The sequence below is a fragment of the Lampetra planeri genome, chromosome 78 (assembly GCF_965212315.1).
Source record: "Lampetra planeri chromosome 78, kcLamPlan1.2.h2, whole genome shotgun sequence".
NCBI classification, from domain to species: Eukaryota; Metazoa; Chordata; class Hyperoartia; order Petromyzontiformes; family Petromyzontidae; genus Lampetra; species Lampetra planeri.
In genome coordinates, this window is record NC_136183.1 from 2558648 (window position 1) to 2585097 (window position 26450).

Below are 26450 nucleotides of genomic sequence, written 5' to 3' on the forward strand. Positions count from 1 at the left end.
TGGAGGCTCCCTCGCCCCCCCCCCTCACCTCCTCCTCTGGAAGACGACTTGCAATGGTGCTATCCCGTCCCAGCCGTTGGAATTCCGCACGCTCGCGAGTAAATCCCTCACACACACACGTGCGCTTGCTCGGCAAGGGTGTTAGATGGGGGATATGGGCAGTTCGCATCTGGCTGTCACCCCGTTGTGCTTGTCAGATACTGCTGAACTTTCTCGGTGGCGAGGTCATCGATGATCTCGGCAGTGTATCCCAGGCGTGCGCTCTGTGTTAGCAAGCGTGATTTATTTTGGTGCGCTCTCACTGAGATCCGAAGTGAGAAGTTCACATCGTGGTTATTGTTGTCGTGGTGGTAGTTGTTGTTTACCCAGGTAGAGCCTCGATCCTTCTCTGTCTTGTAGGGAGGCCGCTTTGGATTGCACCACTCTTCGATTTCACATTAACATGCTAATTTATTACATTAACATCACTAGCCCCTGGCCACTTCTTTATGACCCTTGGGCTACACCCATTTCAAACCTTTTACAACAGTCTGCCTCAGCAGCAGACCATGCATTTTCTATCAGAGTGGTTTTTTTTGCATTCTGACCACAAGTATTGTGGTTAATGCACACATGATTCCTTGTAAAAGGTTTCAGTTTGGTGTTTTAACATCTTAACACCTGTTTTGTTGCCAGAAAAACGGGGAAAACCTATTATCATATTTTGGTACTGGCAAAGGTTCCATGATGAAATATTGCAGTATATTAGAGGTGAGCCGTGCGTGTGCAGAGAGGACAGTAAGGAGCCGGAAGTGAATGACTTTTGTGGCAAAAATGCAGGCCTGATAATATGTAAGGATAATGTGGTAAATGAGAAAAAATATAGCAGCAGCGGGGTGTTGGAGTGTGCAGGTGTTACAGGTGTTGAAGGTGAACAGGTAAGCAAAAAATTTGTGAAAAACATAATAACTTACCCTTGAGTATGCATGGAATTTTTGATGTGTGTATGTTTCATAGTGTTGGCGCAATTTGGTTCTCAAAAAAACACAGAAAGTCGGCTTTATTTATATACATTATACTCATCTTGGAATGTTTTGTATACTGTTTCTCCACATTTATTTCAGTAATTTAGTTTATTGGGAATACAGTACAGTACTTATTTCAATTGTGATGTATATTTTATATGCCGTTTACCTAACCCCATTATTTAGGTAAGGCTTAAATATTAAATATCGGCACTTTCCAAGAATGTAACCTCCGCGCTATTCAAGGGGCTGCTGTATTTTCTGTCCATCAGCTATAGCACAGGAGTACGGATTTTCATCAGAAACTAGATCTCTGCTTTCTTGGTGTAATTACGGCCTATAGTACCATAAAGAGGCTTGGGGTTTTGGATTATTTTTTGTTTTCGATATCTCTGCCTCTGCTCACATTCGTTGAGGATTTTAAGATTTTTTTGGCTGGCCCATCTAAAGCTGCGTGACCAGGAGTCGGATCCCTTTCCTGTTCAATTTGGCTTGTGGCCGAAATTCCCCCTGGCCGCATGCATTACATTACGTAGCATTTTCAAATAATGATGTATTTTGAGAAGCTCACAATGGCCCTATAAAAAATGCATTTCATACAGTAACAATGATACGCTATTCGATGCCTGGTTATAGTCAAGGGATTGTCCCCTGCTGGTCAACCATGTTACGCATTTTGATGATCTGGTCATGGCTACTCAATGATATTGAGTTGGAGAATCGTGTTCTGTACCTGGAGAATTCCATGACGAAATGGGGCCTTGCATTTGTTTTACAAAAAGATCACCTCCCTGGGAAAATCTTGACTTAAAGCTTTCGTAACTGCAGGAATTCATATTCTTTGGGTCTTTCGGTTAAGTGATGTGACTTTATCGAAAGACCCAAAGAACACCTCCCTGGGAATGTAATGTCATACAACACTGCACCTGCTCAGCTCCCCATGAATAATCAGGTCGTTCTACACGTGGTGAAGGAGCTCCTATACCTGGTTAATGTGTTCACGACCAGCTCTGGTTTGGCATCCAAAGTCTCACTTCAAATTAGTCTAGCAGCATTCTTTCACAAAGCTGTGAGTGTCCGTCGCCAAGGTCTAGTCCATTGCAAAGGTCTCGTCAAAAAAACAGGCAATAGTCTACATTATAGACTGTCAATACACTAACCGAGGTTAAGAACCAGGCTACAGTCTACATTAGTCGTTTTTTTTCTTCTATTCACTTTATTTGTATTATTATTTTCTATCTACGTGACGAAATAACCAAAGAATATGAAGTTTTAAGTCAAGATTTTCCCAGGGAGGTGATCTTTTTGTAGAACATATGCAAGGCCCCATTTCGTCATGGAATTAAACAGGTACAGAACAAGATTTTATAAGAATGGAAACAGTCAGGAAATTAACACTGCACATATGCAGCTGAAGTTAGATCTGTTCATCCTCGCATTCAAGCTCATCTGAGCCTGGCTTCACACCTCTAAGTTGCAAATGAACATTAATTTATACATTTCTGCATAATACAACCAATATTCTTTTCAACAGCCCTTGCTATGTTAGCTAATTTTTCTTAAATAAATATTCCTGTCGTAGCTAGACAAACCGAAATTGTGTGCTTGGAGTTTTTGGTAAACATTCATTTTGAAGACACTAGGGTGTCCAGGCATATTTATGACCATTGGCCCTCTCATTGTGTGCCTTAACAGCCTGCGTGATGATTTGGGGAATTATTTTCACTATATCATGAATATATGAATAAGTATAGATGTGTAAGTCATGTGTGACTGTGTATATGTGCATTCCTCTGTGCCTTGATACTGACGTAGATGGTGTGGCTATGTTTTTCTGTCTGCAGCTGATGCTTCCTCTGACTCTTCCTCAGCAGAATTGGTCTGATGGAGCAAAGGGACTCGGCGCAGCTCGGTACAAGAAGGAAACAATGCGACCAGCATGCAAACAGCAAGGATCGTAGGGGAGTTTGACACAGCACCAGAGAACTCACACAGGAGAGAAACCATTCAAGTGTACTGTGTGTGAGAAAGCATTTGCAAAGTCATCACATCTTCAGAGTCACCAGAGAACGCACACAGGAGAAAAACCATTCAGGTGCAGTTTGTGTGTAAAGGTATTTTCAGGTTCATCTCCTCTGAAACGACACCAGATAACACACAGGGGAGAGAAACCCTTCAGTTGCACCATGTGTGAGAAGGCATTTACAGAGTCATCACATCTTAAAAAACACCAGAGAAGGCACACAGGGGAGAAACCTTTCAAGTGCACTGTGTGTGAGAAGGCATTTGCAAAGTCATCAAATCTTCAGAGTCACCAGAGAACGCACACAGGAGATAAACCCTTCAAGTGCACTATGTGTGAGAAGGCATTTACAGATTCATCACATCTAAAAAAACACCAGAGAACGCACACGGGAGCTAAACTCTTCAAGTGCACTCTGTGTGAGAAGGCATTTGCACAGTCATCACATCTAAAAACACACCAGAGAATGCACACAGGGGAGAAACCCTTCAAGTGCACTGTGTGTGGAAGCGCATTTGCAACGTTATCAAATCTTCAGAGCCACCAGAGAACACACACAGGAGATAAACCCTTCAAGTGCATTGTGTGTGAGAAGGCATTTGCACAGTGATCACATCTAAAAACACACCAGAGAACGCACACAGGAGAGAACCCCTTCAAATGCACTGTGTGTGAGAAGGCATTTGCAACGTTATCAAATCTTCAAAGACACCAGAAAACGCACACAAGAGCTAAACCCTTCAAGTGCACTATGTGTGAGAAGGCATTTGCACAGTCATCGCATCTAAAAACACACCAGAGAATGCACACAGGAGAGAAACCCTTCAAGTGCACTGTGTGTGAGAAGGCATTTACAGAGTCATCACGTGTTCACGACCACGAAAGAACACACACAGGACAGAAACCCTTCAAGTGCACTCTGTGTGAGAAGGCATTTGCAATGTCATCAAATCTTCAGAGTCACCAGAGAACACACACAGGAGAAAAACCTTTCAAGTGCACTATGTGTGAGAAGGCATTTACAGAGTCATCACGTCTTCACGACCACGAAAGAACACACACAGGAGAGAAACCCTTCAAGTGCACTGTGTGTGGAAGCGCATTTGCACATTCATCAAATCTTAAAAGACACCGGAGAATACACACAGGAGAGAAACCCTGCAAGTGCACTATGTGTGGGAAGGCATTTGCAAAGTCATCAAATCTTCATTATTACCAGAGAAAGCACACAAGGGAGAAACCCTTCAAGTGCACTGTGTGTAGGAAGGCATTTGCATGGTCATCACATCTTCAAAGACTCCAGAGAACACACAGGCATCAGAAGATCCCCAAGGAGCGGAGTCTGAAATCGGCTTGTGTAAGTCCTAGTGCTGCAATGAGCCCATCCCTGCTGAAAAAAGAACCAGAATTTAATTCCAGCTTGGACGCAATAAAATGTATCAAGGTGGATTTTGAAGATGTGAAATGTGAAGAAGTGATTGTGAAGAGCGAAGAAGCGATGGTAAAATGTGAAGATAAAGATTCAACTCCAAAATCGGACCTTCACATCGATGGAGGCAACGTGAAGCAGGAGGAGAATTCTGACTGTGAGGCAGAGCGAGGCAACTCCCAGGAGTTTGTGGAAGTGGAGGTGTGGGTAGACTTCTTAGACAATACAAAGTCAAATGGAGACCTGGTAGATGTGTAAGCTTGATACAATGAAGCTCCAATAGATTCACCTTTGTCACAGGCCTTTTATTAAAATAACGTCAAGTTGCACACTCAATTCCTAGGTTCAACCTGCAGAGTAAGAGCAGCCAGTATTTGCGGACCTGTGGGTTGGGTAGATCTCTAACCAGGAGCCAGAGCCAATAAGCTCCCAAGCATTTTCTATGTTATACTATGTTATAATAATTTTAGCATTTATATGGTGCTTGCTTAATCGCCTCAGCAACTCAGTTTTTCCGTATCATCTCATCACAAACACTCGTAGAGCATGTTGTATATATGCCTTTTCCATAAAATTACATTGAGTGATTTTTTTCTACTGTTTTGTAATAATTTTGGTCGTGATGTAGTGCTGTGGCATGGAAAGGGTGAATCACACCCCCCTGCCTCCTGCCTTGCCACGCAAAAGACAGCTGGAGGATAATTACTCACAAGCCTCTTTGGGAAGTCATAAAATGTGATAAAAAATGGCAAACCCAAGGGGGGAGGGCTAATGACATTCTGCGGGAAATCCCCAGTTGACTTCAAGAGAAGGCTGCCATAAAGGAAAAACCCCACAATAAAACAAAAGACGAAAACAGCAGGGGTCATGAACCTCCCTTGGACAGCGAAATTCACCCAAGGGCAGTTAATCATTACGAGTTAACTGGGGTTTTTAAAAATACAACAGTAAGGTTTGAAGCTTAGCTATATCTTCAACCTCAGGATATCAAAATATAACTTGAGAATAAGAAGCACGGATCCCTGGCAATACAGACTGGGAACAAATGTTAATTAAACCCACGTAATATCCTTGGTAACAACTATGGTATACCACAAATTTTGGTTAAGCATGAACCAAGTAATTATGAAAGTATTAGACCTAGGGTCATTCAGAAGAGAATGCGAAATATGTCATTCACACACGACCAAGATAATATGTATTCCACGGGATCAGAGCCTCGCCAACCGCCTTTGTCTTCCAGTAGCTAACACAGTACATGGTCAGTTTAACACGTAGGCTTTCGCGACCAATATTAGTCAAATGTGTCGTAACCCTCCACCACCCTACACTGCCAAACAGTAAAAAATGTGTCGTGTTTACCAAGACAAATAGTTCACTACTTTAGCCCACTGGTGTGTTGAAGAGTGATTCCACATCATTTAAAATTTTGAGTATAACGTTTCGCTGGTAATTACATGCAACATAATTGGGCAATTTGCCAGAATGGTGAGGCCCTCCACTCGCTCCCGGTCTTAAATGGAGCAACAGCTCAATCTGGTGCAGTGATTGGAGGCGGAGACGGGGAGGGTATTGTAATTATATAATTGACTAGCTTTACTACCCGGATTCGTCCGTGACTTGGATTCACCACGCCTGGCCGCCTTTGTCTCCCCAGTGGTGATGTTCACACACCATACCAGTTACTCGTTTGAGGCTGAGTCGACCTAGGGGAGGCCCAGGACCGGTTCAAATAATCGTCACCGGTAGTGGCCGTGAGCGGGAATTTAACTCTGGTCGCCGGGTTCGTAGCGCAGCGGGCTAACCACTACACTACAATGCGTTACGCTTCCACATGCGCGGGTCACATGACAGATTTGACGTCACAGCTCACCGTGCAAAAAATATATGCTCCCCCCCCCCCCCCAAAACAAAAGTGTGTACAGTCTGGAAAGTACCCACATGGCAAGTTTGTTGCATGTCGGGAAGTACGCTAAACATATTGAACAGACACATTATCACAACTTTGCCTTTTATGTGTAATGAGTTCCGGAGACACTTGTGGAGGTAACTTCATTATTACGATACCACACTCCAACAGTCCTCTGTTACAGCCTAGGGGCACATCCTAGGGACACAGCCTAGCGACACAGCCTAGGGACACAGCCTACTCTGGCTACGCTCTCGGGTCCTCCGGCTACAATTACCCTAGGGGAGGCTACCTGACCCGACCCAGCCAAGGTGCGGGTCTCGACTCTGGCTTCCTCGGAACTCGGCCTTACAAGGACGTAGAGCCGGGAGTCCCAGAGTGCCACCACTGGCCCGCACCGTGTTCCGGCCCTTACAAGGACAATCGGGGCGAGGGGGCCCAGGGTCCTAAGCTGGCTGGTCTTGGGTCTTGAGCTGCGACTGGTCCCGATCGGCTGGGGAGGTCCCCTTTAATGCCCCTTTGCCCATCGAGGGGTGGCGTTGCGTGGGATCGTAGATCCCCTGCAGCCCCCCCCCCCCCCTTTGGCGGTACGGGGCACCCTTGCAGATAGGCCTCGGCAAGGTAAGGTAAAAGTTAAACGGTAAAAAAAACAACAAACTTTACCCTACCTTTTACCTTACCACAATACAATCGTGCTACCCTACCTTTTACCCTTTAGCAGGTAAGGTAAAAGGTAGAAAAGAACGAGCCTACCTTTACCTTACCTTTTACCCCTATCCCATACAAATTTCCCGATTACAGGGTAATTACTGGGGTAAAAAACATGGAAAAGATTTATAACGATAAATACTAGTTAGAGCGCTTTATTCATATAGAATACTCTCGAATCGGGCGATTAGGCTGTCGACGACACCGTCCTCCATAACCTCCTCGTCCCAGTCATCTTGGTCGATGGCGATCTCATCAACAACCTGATCAAGTTCGTCATTGCCATCATCCTCGGACGGACGACAGGCAATAAGATCCTGTGCCGCTCCAGCCCAGTTGGACGGAACCTTCAGGCAGCTGGCTGTGATCCATGAGCGCAAGCACATGGACTTTATGAAGAGCGTCGCAGACAACGACTGGCGAACGCATGTGAACTCCCGCTCGGCTCCGCTATTCGCGCGTTCACAGGGAGTTGACGTCGCCGGCGCTCCAAAGTAGTCGCAGGCCATCTTGTAGTGGGCGGGGAGCAGCTCTTTGCGGAGAAACCACCACTGCATTACGTCAATGAAGGCGCTGGCGGTCGTGACGCCCATGCTCAGAAAACGATCGACTTCATCGCCGTCGTCTATGGAGTTGCCGACGTTGCTGAACAGGGTGCTGAACAGCGACCGCTCCTCCATATGGGCAGCAACTGCCGTCGGCGAGATCGTGAGCACGTCCGAGTAGCGATGCTGCAGGACAGAGCGGATTGTGGCCTTCAGTGTAGCCAGCTCGTCTTGGTCTGTCGTTTTCGGCAGCTGTGGATTCAAGTAGGATGCCACAATGGCGGGTTCCTGAACCAGTATGTGGTGGTACCGCACCAGTTCGGCTTTCATCCCCGTCGCAGTCAAGGGCTCATCGATCGCTCTAAGGGCGGCTTCACCTTGATCGCAATGATGGACGAGGTGCTCCATCGTCACCGGCACGAGATCCAATGTCGACTTGTGGTCCGCCGACAACGAGACCATGACCTGGCGCGGCATTCGCAGGAATGCTGTCACGCCCTCGATGTTTGCCCACTGCAATTCAGATAAAGCACCAACACTAATCACATCCTGGAAGCGCGCCATGATAATGTCCAATGGGACACGCTTCTTGATGGCGTCGTCGCCCATGTAAAACGTCGAATGCCACCTGGTCGGCGAGTCCTGGTGCGTCGGCTCCTTGCTGGCGAGCTTGGCGATCTCAGCCTCGCGGCGGTACGACTGCCGGACGACCTTGCTGCACCTCAGCCTCGCGGCGGTACGACTGCCGGACGACCTTGCTGCACCTGACAAATGCCGAACTGCGCGATGCGCAGTTCGGCATTTGTTGACTTGATCAGTTTTAGAACTTGGACGACACCGATCTGGACGGAATGATCCGCACATCGAATATGGTGGCAAGCCCTCAACTGCTCATATCCGGCGTCCAAGTTGACCAGGGCGAACAACGTCTTGACAGCACTGTTCGCATCGGAGCCATTGTCGCTGGTGACAGCGAGCAGCTTGGTCAAGATATTGTGCCCGATGCTTTGGAGGTGCTCAAACAGAGCGGCCCCAATGCGCTTGCCGACACCCCTTCTGGACTGCACATCGAGGATTGTCAGCAGTATGGATTTTGACGCACCAGATTTGCTGTCGATCCAGTGCACCGTGACCATCCAAAATCCCTTCAGGTTGCGGTTCAACCACCCGTCGATGGTGAGCGAGATGGCGACGTCCAGGTTGGAAAAGAACGCCCCGACGATGGGCAGCATGATGGCGTGATGCTCGACAATCCTGCGAATGATGGTGCGGGTCGATGGGCCCTCGTATCCCTGCGTCAATGTGTTGACCAAGGTCTTGAACTTGTCGCTGCCGGCGGCTCGCAAAGAGATTGCACCTTGGATAACAAAATCCACCACCGCGTTCTCAAACTTTACCAGGAGGCGATCCGGGATTGCTGGCCGGCTCAGCGTTTGCTGTATTAGGCGGCTCGCCGACGCCGACGTCCCGATCTCGCTGCCTGGGGCGAGCACGTTGTGCTTCTTGAGGTGGGCTTTCCAGCCCGACGCGTTCGTGTGGGTGGAAAACCACTTGCGGCAGTACACGCACTGCCGCTTCCCTTGCTGTGCATGCGGATCACCCTCCATCCAATCGTGTGTGTGCTCCCACGGGAACGCATACCGCTGCCTCTTTCGATTGCTGTTCATAGCAACCCCAAAAAAGTCGTTGCTGGCATCCTCGTCCTCTAGTACCTCGACCTCAAGAACGTGGACCGTCTCCATGTGGTCCGCCATCACTTTAAAATGGAGACCACGGACTGCGTCACTGCGCCACGGAACTTTTAGCGGTAAACAAGGTACTGTATTTACCGGGTAATTATTCGCGCTACCCTTACCCTACCGGGTAATTCTTCTGAGCTACCTTTACCCTACTCTTTACCTTACCCCTTGGCATGTCGAAGCCTTTACCCTGTTACCCGGTAATAAAGGTAATTTACCTTACCTTGCCGAGGCCTACTTGCAGATGGACCTCGTCTACCACTGCCGGTAAGTGTGGCCCATCTACGGCACTACATACGTATAAGGAGATTGGTAATCATTCAATTGTTCATTGCTATTTGTTTCCCCTATAAGGAATGGGAATTGTAATATATAATTTTAAATAATATGCTTCCAGGCCGCACAGCCTGTAGCTGTCAGAGCGATTAAAGTTATTTGTATTTCGCTCAATTTCAATGGATTATCTAATTAGTCTTGGCCAGTAATAATTAGTTTTACACAACACTTCAACGTTATCAAAATCAATTGAGTGTCCTTGACAAGCATGCTCTGCCACTGCCGAAAGTTGTGTTTGAGATTATTTAATAAGACTAAAAGAACACCAAAGAAAGTACTGTCTGAAAAGGCATTCGCACGGTCATCAGTTCTTCAGATCCACCAGAGAACACACACGGGAGAAACCCTTCATGTGCAGTGTGTGTGGGAAGGCATTTCCAGGTTCACCTGCTCTTAAAAATCACCAGAGAACACAGGCATCAGAAGATCCCCAAGGAGCAGAGTCTAAAATCGGCTTGTGAAAGTCAAAAGTGCTGCAAGGCGCCCATCCTTAATGATAAGAACTACAAGAAAATCCCAGCTTGGACACTTTCAAATGTATGAAGGTGAAATTTGAAGAGGCGAAGGTGAAATGTGAAGATGCGGCAGTGAAGAGCAAAGAAGTGATGGTAAAATATGAAAATGAAGATTCAACTCCAAAATCGGACCTTCACATCGATGGAGGCAACGTGAAGCAGGAGGAGAATTCTGAATGTCAGGCACAGCGAAGCAACTCCCAGCAGTTTGTGGAAGTGGAGGTGTGGCTCGACTTCTTAAAAAATACAAAGTCAAATGGAGACCCGGTAGATGTGTAAGCTTGAGACAATGAAGCTCCAATAGATTTGTCACAGGTCTTTTATGAAATAATGACAAGTTGAACACTCAATTCCTAGGATCAACCTGCAGAGTAAGAGCAGCCAGTATTTGTGGACCTATGGGTTGGGTAGATCTCTAACCAGGAGTAAGAGCCAATAAGCTCTCAAGCATTCACTATATTATGATAATATTTGCTTTCATGTGGAGCTTAATTGCCCATAATTAGATCGCGTTAATTTCAATGTTTGGTGAAACCCGCCACTACGCGATTTGTTCTCCAACACACCGGTGTGCTGTACTAGTGTAGTGTAATAACGCCGACTGTTGTCCAGCAACGGCAACTGCGGTTGACAAATAGTATACACGCTAGTGAGCATATACACGGGTGTGTCGGCAGGGCAGAAGAACTGGGGCAAGGGTCACGGAAGACTCCATCTGGAAGCTCCTGGAATCTGCTAGTGGGTTCGAAAAGGTGGCCAGGGCGGAGCCAGGCCGCACTGGGTAGCATAAAAGCAGCTGAGAGTGGGAGCTCAGGGCTGTCAGTTTTGGGAGTGGGCTCATCTCGTCGTGGCTGTCATCTTCGCCGCCTTTATGAATGCCGTCTTCGCTAGATATTGCACGGCCGGGTAGTTGTTGGCTGTCTCGGTCAGCGCCATTGGTGTTACATGCTCAGGGTTGTGTTTATGCTAGGTTTGACGACGAGGGAGTGCGATGGCAAACCTGTGAAAGTATTAATAAAGGTGCCCCCTTAGAAATCTTGTCTCCCGCAATGATGACACTACAACTGGTGTTAGGAGTGGGGTGAAGAAAGAACCCACCTATAGTGTCATCGGAGGATGGGAATGGCGAAACATTAATCCCTCCGGTAGCAACGGGAACCCGGTTACGAAGCCCATTGGCAGAGAGTGAGCGGCTGCGGATCGGCGGGTGAGTGGCGGAAAATTGGCGAGAGAGTAGCCCGATCCTCTGCGGTCATGCGCCGAACACGCGGCATGGCCGAGGACCACCGTGTTGAGGGGAGCGCGGGGAAGTGTGGGAGTCGCGCCACAGCCAACGGCGTGTAAAGGAGTCACGAGGGGACCCTGACGGCGATCCCCGTCTCTGTGGGAGAGCGGAAGAGCCTGGGCCGGAGACCGCGCATGTGGTGGGTGCCATTTTGCCCGTGGAGGGCTTGGCATGGCTGGCGGGCGCTATTTTGCGACGAACGCGGGACAGCGCTGGAGGGGCGGCGGAGTTAATGGTGCTGCAAGGGGATATTTTTGGCCTCCCGTGTGATTCCCGCACGAGATTTCTCCAGTGGAAGCGAGGGGAAGCCGAGACACCCTTCACTTTCCGGGAGGCGCTACTGGTGCTGGGGCAGACTGTGTATCCCCAGATGGGTGAGATGGCGCTCGACTCCTTGGCGGTGGAAAGACTGCTGGCGCGGGAGTCGGGGATCGTCCTGCCCTTCAGAGGAAGGCTCGGGGATCACGTCTTTGAAGGTGGCCCGGGAAATTCAGGGCCACGAGGCCCGCCAGCATTGGCCCAAAGTGGAGGCTTGGCCGTGGCGGGAGGAGGACATGGTGGCTGTGGTGTGCGGCCTGGGGACGCACGGGAGAAGGCCCTCGCGGGTGGGTTGGCAACCGGCGAAGCCCCCTCCACCCTGGGGTTCCACGGCCAAGTGTTTCAGGTGTGGTCAGCCAAGCCACATCGCCATAGAATGCCGGGGTGTCAGCAGGGTGCAGGTAGCGCCACCGTAGCACTCCGACCTGCCGGCAACATTTTCCCAAGCTCCACCGGATCCGAGTCTCTGATGCTTTCCGTGACTGCCGTGTGCAAAGTGTCAGGGGCTGGATCTGATTAGATGTTACTGCGGATTTCAGGGATGGGCCGTGCCCTTAGGCCATTGTTTTTTGTTCCCATTCCTCGGAATCCCAAGGAATGCAAAACCCTGCCAAGGCGAGGGTGACCAGTGTCAAGGACCGGCTCACGTGAGCTATGTTCTGGTAAAGGCAGACTCTCCCTTGTAAGGTGGGATTCGGGTTGGTTGTGTATATTGTTTGGCTTGTGTTATCAGCTCTCGTGGGGGGGGGGGGGGGGGTTGGGGCGTCATGGTTATGCGGTCCATGATGGGGTTCTTGCCCATGCCGCAGTTGCGCTGCGTGTTGGCGGTTTGTGGGGGGGGGGGGTGCCACGGGTTGTCCTTTTTGTTGGCGGTCCGCGGGGGGCGCCGGGGTTGTGCTACATGGTTATGATTCGTGGGAGACGCTGCGGTTGTGCTGTATGGTCGCGGGAAGTGTTGCAACCAAGGTTTTTTTTTGGGTAAATTGTTTTTTCGTGTTGGTGGTGTTCCTCGGGGTTTGGGTTGCTCTGCCTGTCCACCAGTTGCAGTTGCAACGGCAACTGCTGTGGACAAACAGTACACACACCGGTGAGCATATACACGAGTGTGTCGGCAGGGCGGAGGAACTGGGGCAAGGGTCATGGAAGACCCTATCTGGAAGCCCCTGGAACCTGCTAGAGGGTTGAAGAAGAAAGGCGCGACCAGGGCGGAGCCAGGCCGCAGCCAGGCCGAGCTGGGTACAATAAAAGCAGCTGAGAGTGGGAGGTCAGCGCTGCCGGTTCTGGGAGTGGGCTAGTATCGTCTTCGCTGTTATCTTCGCTAGATATTGTGCGGCCGGATAGTTGTTGGCTGTCTCGGTCAGCGCCATCGGTGTTACACCGTCAGGGTTGTGTTTAGGCTAGGCTAGACGACTAGAGAGAGCGCATTTATATTTACGCCATCTAACCCCAAAAAAATCTTATAGATGATATTGGTCGCGAAAGCCTACACGTTAAACTTGCTTAATTGCATCAGCAATTCGGAGTTTTGTTCCACATCTCATTACAAACACTCGAAGAGCACCCCTAAGTGGCAGCTGCCTCTGTGTGGCATAAGGTGGCCCAGCACCAGCCTGCATGTGGACATGAGTCTGTCAGTCAGGGGCGATAATTAATGTGTAATCTCAGTTGTGCAATTTCTGGATAATATTTGGAATTTCCTCAATTTTGACAATGACACCAACATGCAAAGACCTATGTGTTTTGAATGACACAATAGTATGTTTTACATCCACTCTTTAAGCAGACGGTGCATATTTTGGTTGATGTTACTGGAGTAGTCAGGGGTGCCTGTCGGATTTGAACCTTGAACCTCTGCAATAAATAGAGAATAAGCTACCACTTGGCTTCCCTCAATCTGAGTGTAGGCATGCCAGCCAGTGTTTCTAACCAGCGCAAATGTTCCATTTAGAGCGGTCCACGTTTCACATGCCTATCGAACGGAGGGCATGACTGTTGCCGAGAAGATCCGGAGCTTCATGTGGAGCGATAGGCCAGATAGCTTCCACACAGCATTGCAGAGCTGATGAAAAGATAATGCCGCCCGACTGATTCGGACCACCCACACACTGTACACATACGCAGTGTAGACGTATTGTGTACACACAATGTATATACAGCTTACACAAAGTCTGCACATACACTGTATACACAAACACACTAACAAAAACGACTGCCATTCGCCAATACGTGGTGGTGACGTCACCATGGCGCTTGTGTCAGGCTATGTGCACGTTAAGGCCAGGTGAAGTGTCGAACTCCCGCCGGCAGGAGGTCACAGGGCAGACTCAGGTGCCATGGTTAAACTGAGATGACTGTCCGATGCACCACCTGTGCCCCCTACTGTGCCAACAGTGTACACACACACGGTGTGTGCGCGCGAACACCGTGTGTGTGTACACAGTTTGTATACAGGGGCCGTCAATAAATGACGTTACGCCATTTTAAACGATTTTGACCCCCCCCCCCTTTCGTCACACGACGTCACGAAAAGTCAGACCCCCCCCCCCCTCAAATATGACGTCACAAAGCTCTGCCCACCCTCCCCCCAATAAACATGCTTCAAATCGCTTTAAACTATTGTCATTGCAGTGCGTATTTAATATGGTGCTACACTCTGATGTTGTAGGAGAAAACATTTATAAAAAAGTATATTTAATTAAATAGAACGTAATATAGGTTTTTGGGTCAGATCGCGTTATTTATAAATGTGTCGTAACCCTCCACCACCCGACACGGCCAAACAGTAAAAAATGTGTCACATTTTTCAAAGGACAAAATAATTCACTTTTTTAGCCCACCGGTGTGCTGACGAGAGAATCAACAGCATTTTTTCAAATTTGAGTACGACGTTTCGCTGATAATTACAATCAGCTTCATCGGGCAAGAATGGTGAATCTCTCCTGTTGCTTCCGGTCTTAAATAGAGCAGCATCAGGGTGACGTCATCATTTAATTCAATTCAATCTGGTGCAGTGATTCGAGGCAAAGAGGGGGATGGTATTGTAATTATATAGATTGGTAATCATTCAATTGTTATTCTATGGTATTTGTTTCCCTTATAAGGAATTGTAATTGTATTTATATAATAATACGCTTCCAGGCCGCACTAAGCCTGTAGCTGTCAGAGCGATTTAAGTTATTTCTGTTTCTCTCAATTTCAATGGATTCTCTAATTAGTCTTGGCCAGTAATAATTGGTTTTACACAACACTTCAACGTTATCAAAATCAATTGAGTGTCCTTGTTGACAAGCCTGCTCTGCCACTGCCGACAGTTGTGTTTGGGATAATTTAATATTTTTTTGGTGTTCTTTTAATTTTACGCTGATGTTATGTCCCGTCTGTCCAGTATAGCATCTGCCACAAACAAATAATCCGATATACACCTTATGTTGATAATTTAGGCAATTCGTCTTTAGTGCCAGATACCTAATTTTAGATTTGAAGCTTTCGTGACTGCAAGGAATCATATTCTTAGGTTTTTTCGGTAAAGTCACGTAGGTAAAACATCAAAATTAATGAAAATAAAATAAAATAAAAACAAAAATCACGACGTTTCGGAGGCAACACAAGTCTCCGTCATCAGGTGGGACCGTCACAGCCGAATTAGCTGCATCAAGTGAGGCAATGATTCAAGAAGTAATCCCTTATAAGCAAGTTGAAGGGGGGAGGAGAGGGGGGGTGCTCATCAGAATGTGGTAGCCAATGAATGGAACGTATCGGGAGGGAGGGGGGCGGGGCTCAAAGACAGCACGGAGTGCTAAGTACAACGCGAAGGGGAGGGGGGGGGGCCAAAACAATGGACGACGGCTTGGACGCGGTTGCCGCTGCACACGCCAACACAATGGACAGAGAGGGGGGAGGGGAGGTCTGATACACATGATAGACAAAAGAACGAAAATGCCCATGTTTATACCAATGCTGGCTGAACAATGAAGAGAGCACTGCCAAAAAAATATAACTGGGGATGTTAACACTCGGTAAAGTAAAGTAAAATAGTGCCTGTCAGATAAGATGGTCCAAAAAAGTGTAATTAAGTCTTTTTTGCGTGGTTGATAACATCTTTCCAATGATTACTAAGTTTGTACCCATCATCACGGTTGAAATTATGTCTGTGTTTGTATATTTGTATGGCTTCGTGTACAAACCTTTGATGGTAGCCGGGAGGTTTGCAGAGAACCTTGGTCTCGGAAAAGACAATTTCATGAGAGCCCACCGAGTTGTAGCAATGATCGGCAACGGCAGAAGAATCAGTTCTGCCGTGTTTCAGATCTGACTTGTGCTCGCGGACACGATCAGAAACATGACGTTTCGTTTCTCCAATGTAGCAATCACCACAAATGCAACTTAATTTGTAGACTCCAGGATACTGTAAGTCAGGAACGACATCCTTCACAGATGGAATCAGATCACGGATTTTATGCACTGTACTGAATCGGACTTGGATCTTATGTTTGTTTAGAATTTTGGAGATCTTTTTGGTCACGCCTGCTATGTATGGTAACGTGATGGTTTTGGTCGGAGTTTCAAGTGGCTGTTTCTGTGTGGTGGGAGAGACAGCTTGGCGGATAGTACGGTCAGAGTATCCGTTCATCCTGAGGGCCCAATGTACATGTCTTAATTCACCGGTCAGGTGGTGTTTGTCAGAAATGCCATGGGCTCTGTGGTATAGCGTTTTGATGAGAGAATTTTTTTGAGATGGGTGGTGGTGGGAATCCGGTTTCAAGTAGGAATCTGTGTGGGTGGCTTTCCTGTAGACAGAATGTCCCAAGGATCCGTCAGGCCTCCTCTCAAACAGAATATCCAAGAATGGTAGTTTACCGTCTTTCTCCACTTCCATGGTGAATCTGATGGATAGGTGTCTAGAATTGATGTGGTCCAAGAAGTGGTTCAATGCTGGGAGGCCATGTGGCCAGATGACGAAAGTGTCATCCACATACCTCTTCCACAGGGAAGGACGCAGGGTAGATGTCTGGATGGCGTCTGATTCAAACTTTTCCATGAACATGTTGGCTATAACTGGTGACAAAGGGGAGCCCATAGGGGTACCCTCATTCTGTTTGTAGAAGGTGCCATTCCAGGTAAAATAGGTGTTGGTGAGGCAATGCCTAACCAGCGCAGGTGCATCAGAATTCAATCCATGTTGGACTAAGTCCTCAATTATTGTTAGGGTGTCTGGTACTGGGACTTTGGTAAACAAAGATACTACGTCAAAGCTCACGAGGATGTCATCAGGAGATAGTACCATGTCCTTAACCATAGAGACTAATTGGGTTGAGTTGAGTACTGCCGAAGAGGTCTTGCCTGTGAAAGGGAGCAGAGTATCTGATAGAAAACGGGCTAGTTTGTACGTAGGAGAGTTTATCGTCGACACAATGGGTCGTAGCGGGGTGCCTTCCTTATGGATTTTGGGAAGACCATAGAGTCTGGGAGGTCTTGCCGCCGATGGTTTTAGAGAGGGACGTTTGCTTGGTTCGATTAGGAAAGTCGAACTCGTGATGATACTGTTGGTTTTCGTCGTTAGGCTTTTAGTGGGATCGTTTTTAATTTTGATTTATATTCCAAAGAACACAGGATGAGATGTTACTATCCTTTGTGCAAGCACTTCCAAGAGTTCATGAACAGTGAGCCTGGTGAAATTTGGGGAGCGCATCGTCAGTAGGGACCCTTTGGTTCCTAGGGTGTTTCGGCCTTTCATACTATACACCCTCCCCAAAGGCGGCCAGCGACAGGGTGATCAATCCTACGCTTGCGTCCCATTCCCAATTAGTCATAGGAGTTGCCTTGTTGTTGGTAGCCAACATCAGGTTATTCAACCTCCTATCTAAGAAGAAACCAGAGCCACACATCGCAAAGCTGGATGTTAACAAGACCGTGATTAATCAGAGTAACATCCCAATTTCTGACACTCTAAAAACGGTACTGGCCAAAGGACTAAATTTCGCTGTCACCCCTAAATATATACCAGTAGAGGATATGATTTCTCAGATTGATGTAGCCCTCAGAGGCATAGGACACATCCATGCGGATGTAGCAAGAGCTGAAATAGCTACTATTCTTAAGAATGCTAAGAAACCCACTAGTAACATCAGCAAAAACGAACGCTCTGAACTCGCGGACCTAAAAAAGAGAGATGATATAGTCATCCTCTCGGCAGACAAGGGCAATGCCACGGTCATCATGGATAAAGATTCATACAACAACAAAATCCTGGACCTTCTTAATGATGGGAGTTACTCCAAAATTAAAAACGATCCCACTAAAAGCCTAACGACGAAAACCAACAGTATCATCACGAGTTCGACTTCCCTAATCGAACCAAGCAAACGTCCCTCTCTAAAACCATCGGCGGCAAGACCTCCCAGACTCTATGGTCTTCCCAAAATCCATAAGGAAGGCACTCCGCTACGACCCATTGTGTCGACGATAAACTCTCCTACGTACAAACTAGCCCGTTTTCTATCAGATACTCTGCTCCCTTTCACAGGCAAGACCTCTTCGGCAGTACTCAACTCAACCCAATTAGTCTCTATGGTTAAGGACATGGTACTATCTCCTGATGACATCCTCGTGAGCTTTGATGTAGTATCTTTGTTTACCAAAGTCCCAGTACCGGACACCCTAACAATAATTGAGGACTTAGTCCAACATGGATTGAATTCTGATGCACCTGCGCTGGTTAGGCATTGCCTCACCAACACCTATTTTACCTGGAATGGCACCTTCTACAAACAGAATGAGGGTACCCCTATGGGCTCCCCTTTGTCACCAGTTATAGCCAACATGTTCATGGAAAAGTTTGAATCAGACGCCATCCAGACATCTACCCTGCGTCCTTCCCTGTGGAAGAGGTATGTGGATGACACTTTCGTCATCTGGCCACATGGCCTCCCAGCATTGAACCACTTCTTGGACCACATCAATTCTAGACACCCATCCATCAGATTCACCATGGAAGTGGAGAAAGACGGTAAACTACCATTCTTGGATATTCTGTTTGAGAGGAGGCCTGACGGATCCTTGGGACATTCTGTCTACAGGAAAGCCACCCACACAGATTCCTACTTGAAACCGGATTCCCACCACCACCCATCTCAAAAGAATTCTCTCATCAAAACGCTATACCACAGAGCCCATGGCATTTCTGACAAACACCACCTGACCGGTGAATTAAGACATGTACATCGGGCCCTCAGGATGAACGGATACTCTGACCGTACTATCCACCAAGCTGTCTCTCCCACCACACAGAAACAGCCACTTGAAACTCCGACCAAAACCATCACGTTACCATACATAGCAGGCGTGACCAAAAAGATCTCCAAAATTCTAAACAAACATAAGATCCAAGTCCGATTCAGTACAGTGCATAAAATCCGTGATCTGATTCCATCTGTGAAGGATGTCGTTCCTGACTTACAGTATCCTGGAGTCTACAAATTGAGTTGCATTTGTGGTGATTGCTACATTGGAGAAACGAAACGTCATGTTTCTGATCGTGTCCGCGAGCACAAGTCAGATCTGAAACACGGCAGAACTGATTCTTCTGCCGTTGCCGATCATTGCTACAACTCGGTGGGCTCTCATGAAATTGTCTTTTCCGAGACCAAGGTTCTCTGCAAACCTCCCGGCTACCATCAAAGGTTTGTACACGAAGCCATACAAATATACAAACACAGACATAATTTCAACCTTGATGATGGGTACAAACTTAGTAATCATTGGAAAGATGTTATCAACCACGCAAAAAAGACTTAATTACACTTTTTTGGACCATCTTATCTGACAGGCACTATTTTACTTTACTTTACCGAGTGTTAACATCCCCAGTTATATTTTTTTGGCAGTGCTCTCTTCATTGTTCAGCCAGCATTGGTATAAACATGGGCATTTTCGTTCTTTTGTCTATCATGTGTATCAGACCTCCCCTCCCCCCTCTCTGTCCATTGTGTTGGCGTGTGCAGCGGCAACCGCGTCCAAGCCGTCGTCCATTGTTTTGGCCCTCCCCCTCCCGATGCGTTGTACTTAGCACTCCGTGCTGTCTTTGAGCCCCGCCCCCCTCCCTCCCGATACGTTCCATTCATTGGCTACCACATTCTGATGAGCCCCACCCCTCTCCTCCCCCCTTCAACTTGCTTATAAGGGATTACTTCTTGAATCATTGCCTCACTTGATGCAGCTAATTCGGCTGTGACGGTCCCACCTGATGACGGAGACTTGTGTTGCCTCCGAAACGTCGTGATTTTTCTTTTTATTTTATTTTATTTTCATTAATTTTGATGTTTTACCTACGTGACTTTACCGAAAAAACCTAAGAATATGCCAGACACCTGTTTTTGACTTTGTGCACTGTACCAAATCTCACTTTAATGTTTTGTTTTTGCAAAACCTGGGCTAATTTGTCAGTTACTCCTGAGATGTATGGTATTTTGATTGTTTGAACAATCTTATCGCTTTCAGCAGTGTTGCTTTGCGTTCGTGATTTGGCCTTCAGTGCTCTGTTAATTTGAGCATTATTGTAGCAATTCTGTCTTAGTGCTTCTTTAACATGTTTCATCTCTCTCACTAGACTCTCACCATCTGACACTGTTTTAGCCCGATGTATGAGTGTTGTGACAAGAGAGGATTTCTGAGCTGGGTGATGTGAGTCTGCATTCAGATAGGCATCAGTGTGCGTTTGCTTTCGGTAAACGCTGTGTTATTTTGCCATTAAGACCATGTCCCAGCAAAATATCTAGGATCGGGAGTCTGTTATTTACCTGCATTTCCATGGTGAACTGGATAGCCGGGTTTTGTGCATTGAGATGATTTAGAAAATCATTAAGTGCGTCTTTACCATGTGGCCAGACAACCAAAGTGTCATCCGACATATCTAAATCAAAAGGATGGTTTTAATGTACTCGAGGCAAGTGCTCTTGTTTCAAAGTTCTCCATGTACAGATTGGCTATGAATAACGCGATCTGACCCAAAAACCTATATTATGAATAATATTGGTCGCGAAAGCCTGCTACGTGTTAAATTAAGTAGAACGTGTTGTCTATATTTATTTAAGTTGCGCACTTTGATGTGACGTCACATTTATACCCCCCCATCGTCACATCTTCGTCACAAATGTCTGACCGTCCCCTCCCCAGTTGCGTGACGTTATTTATGGACGGTCCCACACACACTGTATACACAGTTTGTACACACAATGTTCACGTTGTTGAGCTCACGCACCCAAAGGGTCAATGTTCAATAGAGGGATCAATGGAATAGGAATCTTAATAAACTTAAACTCTAACCCCGCTCTCTGACGTCACCACTGCATTACCTCATCGGCGTGAGGGGGAGGTGTACACCGCTAGTGACGTCATGTCACCTGCTGCCGCGTGACGTCACGAGACCAGGAAGCTGTTGATCCGCGCGCGCGCTCACTGAGATCTGAGGTGAGAAGTTCACATCGTGGTTGTTGTTGTGGTGGTTGTTGTTTACCCAGGCAGAGCCTCGCTCCTCTCTCGTAGAGATATCAATTGAGTAGCAGCGAGTATGGAATCGATGTCCAGGTTGGAACATTACAACGCGGGGCCTACCAATTCGGGGCCTTGCCTCCTGCCCTCGCCTGATTGCATTTGTTTTAATTATCTGCTTAAGTTTAATTTGTCTTCACCTGGCTCACTACTTTCAAACTTTGTTTATTTTAATTATTTCTACAGTTTTTTTTTTATCCTACCAAGGCCAAGCCCACTTCAGCTGCTATACCGCTCTTGTTTTCTGAAGCTACCAGTCCAGAACAAAGTGGCTTATAAACGTGTGGAAATGTATGTCGGTCAAATACTCTAAACGCGTGGTGATGTTGACTCTAAATGTGGAGGGGAAAACCCTGAGGATCCGGAGGAAAATCCACGCGACCACGGGGAGAGAGAGACACGCAAACTCCAAATATACAGGAGGGGTCACGATCGAACCCACCACCTCCTGTAATCAGGAGAGGCAGTTAACATCTCCCAGCCACCATGGTGCACACTCGAGTACATGACCACAATGAGTCTCAGCACTCTAATTCAGGAGCGTTCTGCCGAGTTGGTTTTGCTGATGCACCCTTTAGACCGATGAACAACTATTTTTATAATTGTTTTTTTTACCCTTTTATCTGGCAACAAAACTGACACCTTCTTTACGAGGAGTCATTTTTGCATAGACCACAATACCTGCAGTCATAATGAAAAAAAACATAACTCTGATAATGTATGCACTGTCCTTGAAGTTGATTGGTCCACACCCGAAACAGCTTTCCTTAGAGCCTAGTCTCTCTCTCTCTTTCTGATAGTGCATTGTCTTTGAGTTGTGCGCCTTTTGGCGTAATCTGGTCCAACACCATGTGAGACTAGGCTCTAAGGTAAGCTGTCTCGGGTGTGGACCAATCAACTTCAAGGACAGTGCATACATTATCAGAGTTATGTTTTTTTTTTCATTATGACTGCAGGTATTGTGGTCTATGCAAACATGACTCCTCGTAAAGAATGTGTCAGTTTTGTTGCCAGATAAAAGGGTAAAAAAAACAATTATATTTTTTACTGGCAAATGAGGTTCCAATGATGTAAACTATTTTTTATATTACCAACCAAAGCTCACAGAGCTATTAGATATTTTGTCAGAAGCCACCTGGCCATAGATGATAGCTCAACGAAATGGCTTTAAACGTGGAAGATTATAGCAGCCAAATAATCTAAATGCATGTTACTAAATGTGGAGGGAAAAAATCGAAGGACCCTAAGAAAAAAATAATGTGAGTGTACTCCACAAGCGTACTCTACGTGTGTGAGTGCACTCTGCGTGTGAGTGCACTCTGCGTGTGTACTCTGCGTGTGTGAGTGTACTCCGTGTGTGCGAGTGTACTGTGTGTATGATTAACCCGTGCGTCTGTGTACTCTGTGTGTGTGAGTTTACCCCATGTGTGCGAGTACTCGGTGTGTTAGAATACTCTGTGTGAATGTACTCTACTCTGTGTGTGTGTGCGAGTGTACTCCGTGTGTTAGAGTACTCTGTGTGAGTGGACTGTACTGTGTGTGTGTGTGCCAGTTTATTCTGTGTTAGAGTACTCTGTGTGAATGTACTCTACTCTGTGTGCGAGTGTACTCCGTGTGTTAGAATACTCTGTGTGAGTGTACTCTACTCTGTGTGAGTGTACCCCGTGTGTGTCGTATGGGGAGCGGTCGTGTTGCGCGGTGACGTCACCCTCAGAGTCAGCGCCTCCCCCTCTGTCTGGCGGGTAATGTCACCAAGAGCAGACCGGAGAGAGTAGTTGGGGCGAGTGCTTGAGAGCAGAGGTCGCAAACGGGTTTTGATTCCTTACCCGTTTCCCGTACCCGGCCGCACCAGGGTCGCAAATGGATACCCGTACCCGGCCGGGTACGGGTACCCGTTCCCTACCCGTACCCTACCCGAAATGAGTGACAAACGGTTACTCAGCAGTGACTCACGGCCTACCCGTACCCGGCCGCACCAGGGTGGCAAACGGCTACCCGTACCCAGCTGGGTACGGGTAGCCGGGTATCGGGTAGGGTACGGGTATCGGGTACCTGGTTGCGACCTCTGCTTGAGAGTGAATCACGCGTGTAGAGTGTGTACAGGGAGAGGGAGTCAGTGTGTTCATTGTACAGTGAAACCTTGGATTGCGAGTAACAACTTGGTCTGCGAGTGTTTTGCAAGACGAGCAAATTTTTTAAATAAATAATAATTTTATAAACGAGCGATGTCTTGCAAAACGAGCAGTACGTACAGTATACACCATTGGCTCGGTATACACAACTGAGCCAATGGTTCTTCTCTCGCTCTCTCTCTCGCTGCGGGATTGTGGGTAATCATCTCCCATGCTCGGTCTCGGTCGGCGTGCCTCACTCGTATAGTCACCATCCGTGCGAGCGTATGCTGTTTACTACAGTATAGTGTTGTGACCACGTGTGTGTGCGTAAAGCATTTTTTTATTTTGTGTCCAAGTGTAGTGACTGTTCTTTAGTAACTGTACTGCAAGTGAAATTCGTCCTACACAATAACCCTCCTTCTCTCCTCTCTCTCGTTTCCCTCACACCAGCCACGATTAAATGTAATTAATAAATTTGATTACTTTATATTAAATAAAAATATAAAAAGGTATTTTGTATTAATCATTTTTATATGAATACAGTATTTTTGGGTTGTGGAACGAATCATCTGAGTTTCCATTATTTCTTATGGGGAAATTCGCTTTGATATACGAGTGCTTTGGATTACGAGCACGTTTCCGGAACGAATTATGCTCGCAATCCAAAGTTTCACTGTAATTTATTTGTGTGATATATTGTACTAGGGTGGCAAGATGTTAACTACCTCACATGGTATGCAGAATGTCGTGGGTTCGATTCCAACCCTGACGCATTTATAATTGCAGTTTACATTTTTTATTTTTTCTCTCTCTCCCTGTAGTGGCATTGATTTTTCTCCACATTTAGAAACATGCATTTTGAGAATTTTGCTGCAAAACATTTCCATATTATAACCCACTAAGTTGAGCTATCATTTGTGTCCAGGTCGATTCTGAAAAAGAGCTATGCAGCTCAGATGGCCTCACCTGGTAAAATAAAAATAGTGTACTGTGTTTGAGGGTTTTCCAATTTAATTTCTTATTTAGCAGTTAAAAATTATGTTTCAGGAGGGTTCTGCATTGGACTGTTTGACCACCACCAAATATATTTTGAGTTTAGGTTTGGGAGAAAAACGGAAAACCCAGTGGAACACCAGTGACGGCCGACGCCAGGATAGCGGCCACGGGCTCGAAGCGAGGGCAACCCGGCTCTTGTCCCAAGAAAGGAATCCGCTCCCCGCTGCCCTCCACGGTGGCGCATCGCCGGCGGGGCTGCACGTTGAGCCTCAACTTTTCTAGGAGGTCGGTACCTGCAATACACTCGTGGCATAACACGCTCGACACGTATAACTCCTGGTTACACACCTGGTGTCCGAGGCGACCCTTAAGGGTGACCCTCCCCAGCAGTCCCATCCCACTTCCACTTTCAGTTTGCAGCGCACGATCCGGGGCCTGTAGGCAGCTCACGTCAACCCCGACCACACTGCAGTGTGTTGCACTCACAAGTGACGTGACCGCCCCCGTGTCCAGCATAATCTGGTTACGCCACCTGTTCACCTGCCCTTCCACGAGCGACGTGGCCCCCATTATTCCTGCCACCAGCTCCCGCAGCCAGTCACCCGCAGTCGCCGCATTCTGGGGTGTTGTTGTCGGCATCTGCGTGGGGGTCACTCGCTCACCATTATCACGACAGTTTATTTGTGTTGGGACCACGTCGATTGCACCCCTCTGTGGTCCCCTCTTTAGGGAGGCCTTGGTGTTTAACCCTGGTGCTTCTCTCGCGCGGGCGATCTGGGGACAGTTTTTCACGAGATGCCCCCATTGGTTGCATAGATAGCATGCACGGGGAAGGGCGGTGGCTCCATAAGAGGCCCCTTGTCCACTCCCCCTTACCCTCCCAGTGCGCATTTGTTCGAGTTCTGCCTCCTATTGAGATACTCGCCTGGTTAGCCCCCCGACCATGGAGCGTAGCCCTCCCACCTCGGATTGGACTATCTCCGCTGTGGACTGCAGCTTGGTCACATTCAGGTGTACTTGGGTCACCTCCCCGCATACTTGGGTTACCTCCTCGCGTACTTGGGTCTCATGGCCTGTGAAATCTCCTATGCCGGTCTGTATCCCTGCCACCCATCCTGGGGTTGTCTCACGGGATCCCGGAGGCTCCCTCGTACCCCCCCCCCTCACCTCCTCCTCTGGAAGAATACTTGCAATGGTGCTATCCCGTCCCAGCCGTCGGAATTCCGCACGCTCGCGAGCAAATCCCTCACACACACACGTGCGCGTGCTCGGCAAGGTTGTTAAATGGGGGATATGGGCAGTTCGCATCTGGCTGCCACCCCGTTGTGCTTGTCAGATGCTGCTGAACTTTCTCGGCGGCAAGGTCATCGATGATCTCGGCAGTGTATCCCAGGCGTGCGCTCTGTGTTAGCAAGCGTGATTTATTTTCGTGCGCGCTCGCTGAGATCCGAAGTGAGAAGTTCACATCGTGCTTATTGTTGTCGTGGTGGTAGTTGTTGTTTACCCAGGTAGAGTCTCGCTCCTTCTCTGTCTTGTAGGGAGGCCGCTTTGGATTGCACTACTCTTCGATTTCACATTAACATGCTAATTTATTACATTAACATCACTAGCCCCGGCCACTTCTTTATGACCCTTGGGCTACACCCATTTCAAACCTTTTACAACAGTCTGCCTCAGCAGCAGACCATGCATTTTCTATCAGTGTTTTTGTTTGCATTCTGACCACAAGTATTGTAGTTAATGCACACATGATTGCTTGTAAAAGGTTTCAGTTTGGTGTTTTAACATCTTAACACCTGTTTTGTTGCCAGAAAAATGGGGAAAATCTATTCTCATATTTTGGTACTGGCAAAGGTCCCATGATAAAATATTGCAGTATATTAGAGGTGAGCCGTGCGTGTGTAGTGTTGTATGTGTCGGGTTATGAAATTTTGATGAAAATAATAAAAATTAATAATTTTCCGAAAAATGCGCAAATCGCAT

The 26450-nt window shown here is 47.3% G+C and overlaps 2 pseudogenes across 2 annotated transcripts in view; both read left to right on the forward strand.

Moving 5' to 3' along the window:
• LOC144738197 (uncharacterized) overlaps positions 1-5037 on the forward strand; it is a 46999-nt pseudogene extending 41962 nt beyond the window's left edge. The window contains exon 4 of the transcript XR_013589169.1: positions 3184-5037. The product of XR_013589169.1 is annotated as an uncharacterized LOC144738197 (transcript). The remainder of the gene's footprint in view (positions 1-3183) is intronic.
• LOC144738225 (uncharacterized) overlaps positions 1-26450 on the forward strand; it is a 68151-nt pseudogene that overhangs the window by 3870 nt on the left and 37831 nt on the right. The window contains exon 3 of the transcript XR_013589185.1: positions 24571-24752. The product of XR_013589185.1 is annotated as an uncharacterized LOC144738225 (transcript). The remainder of the gene's footprint in view (positions 1-24570; positions 24753-26450) is intronic.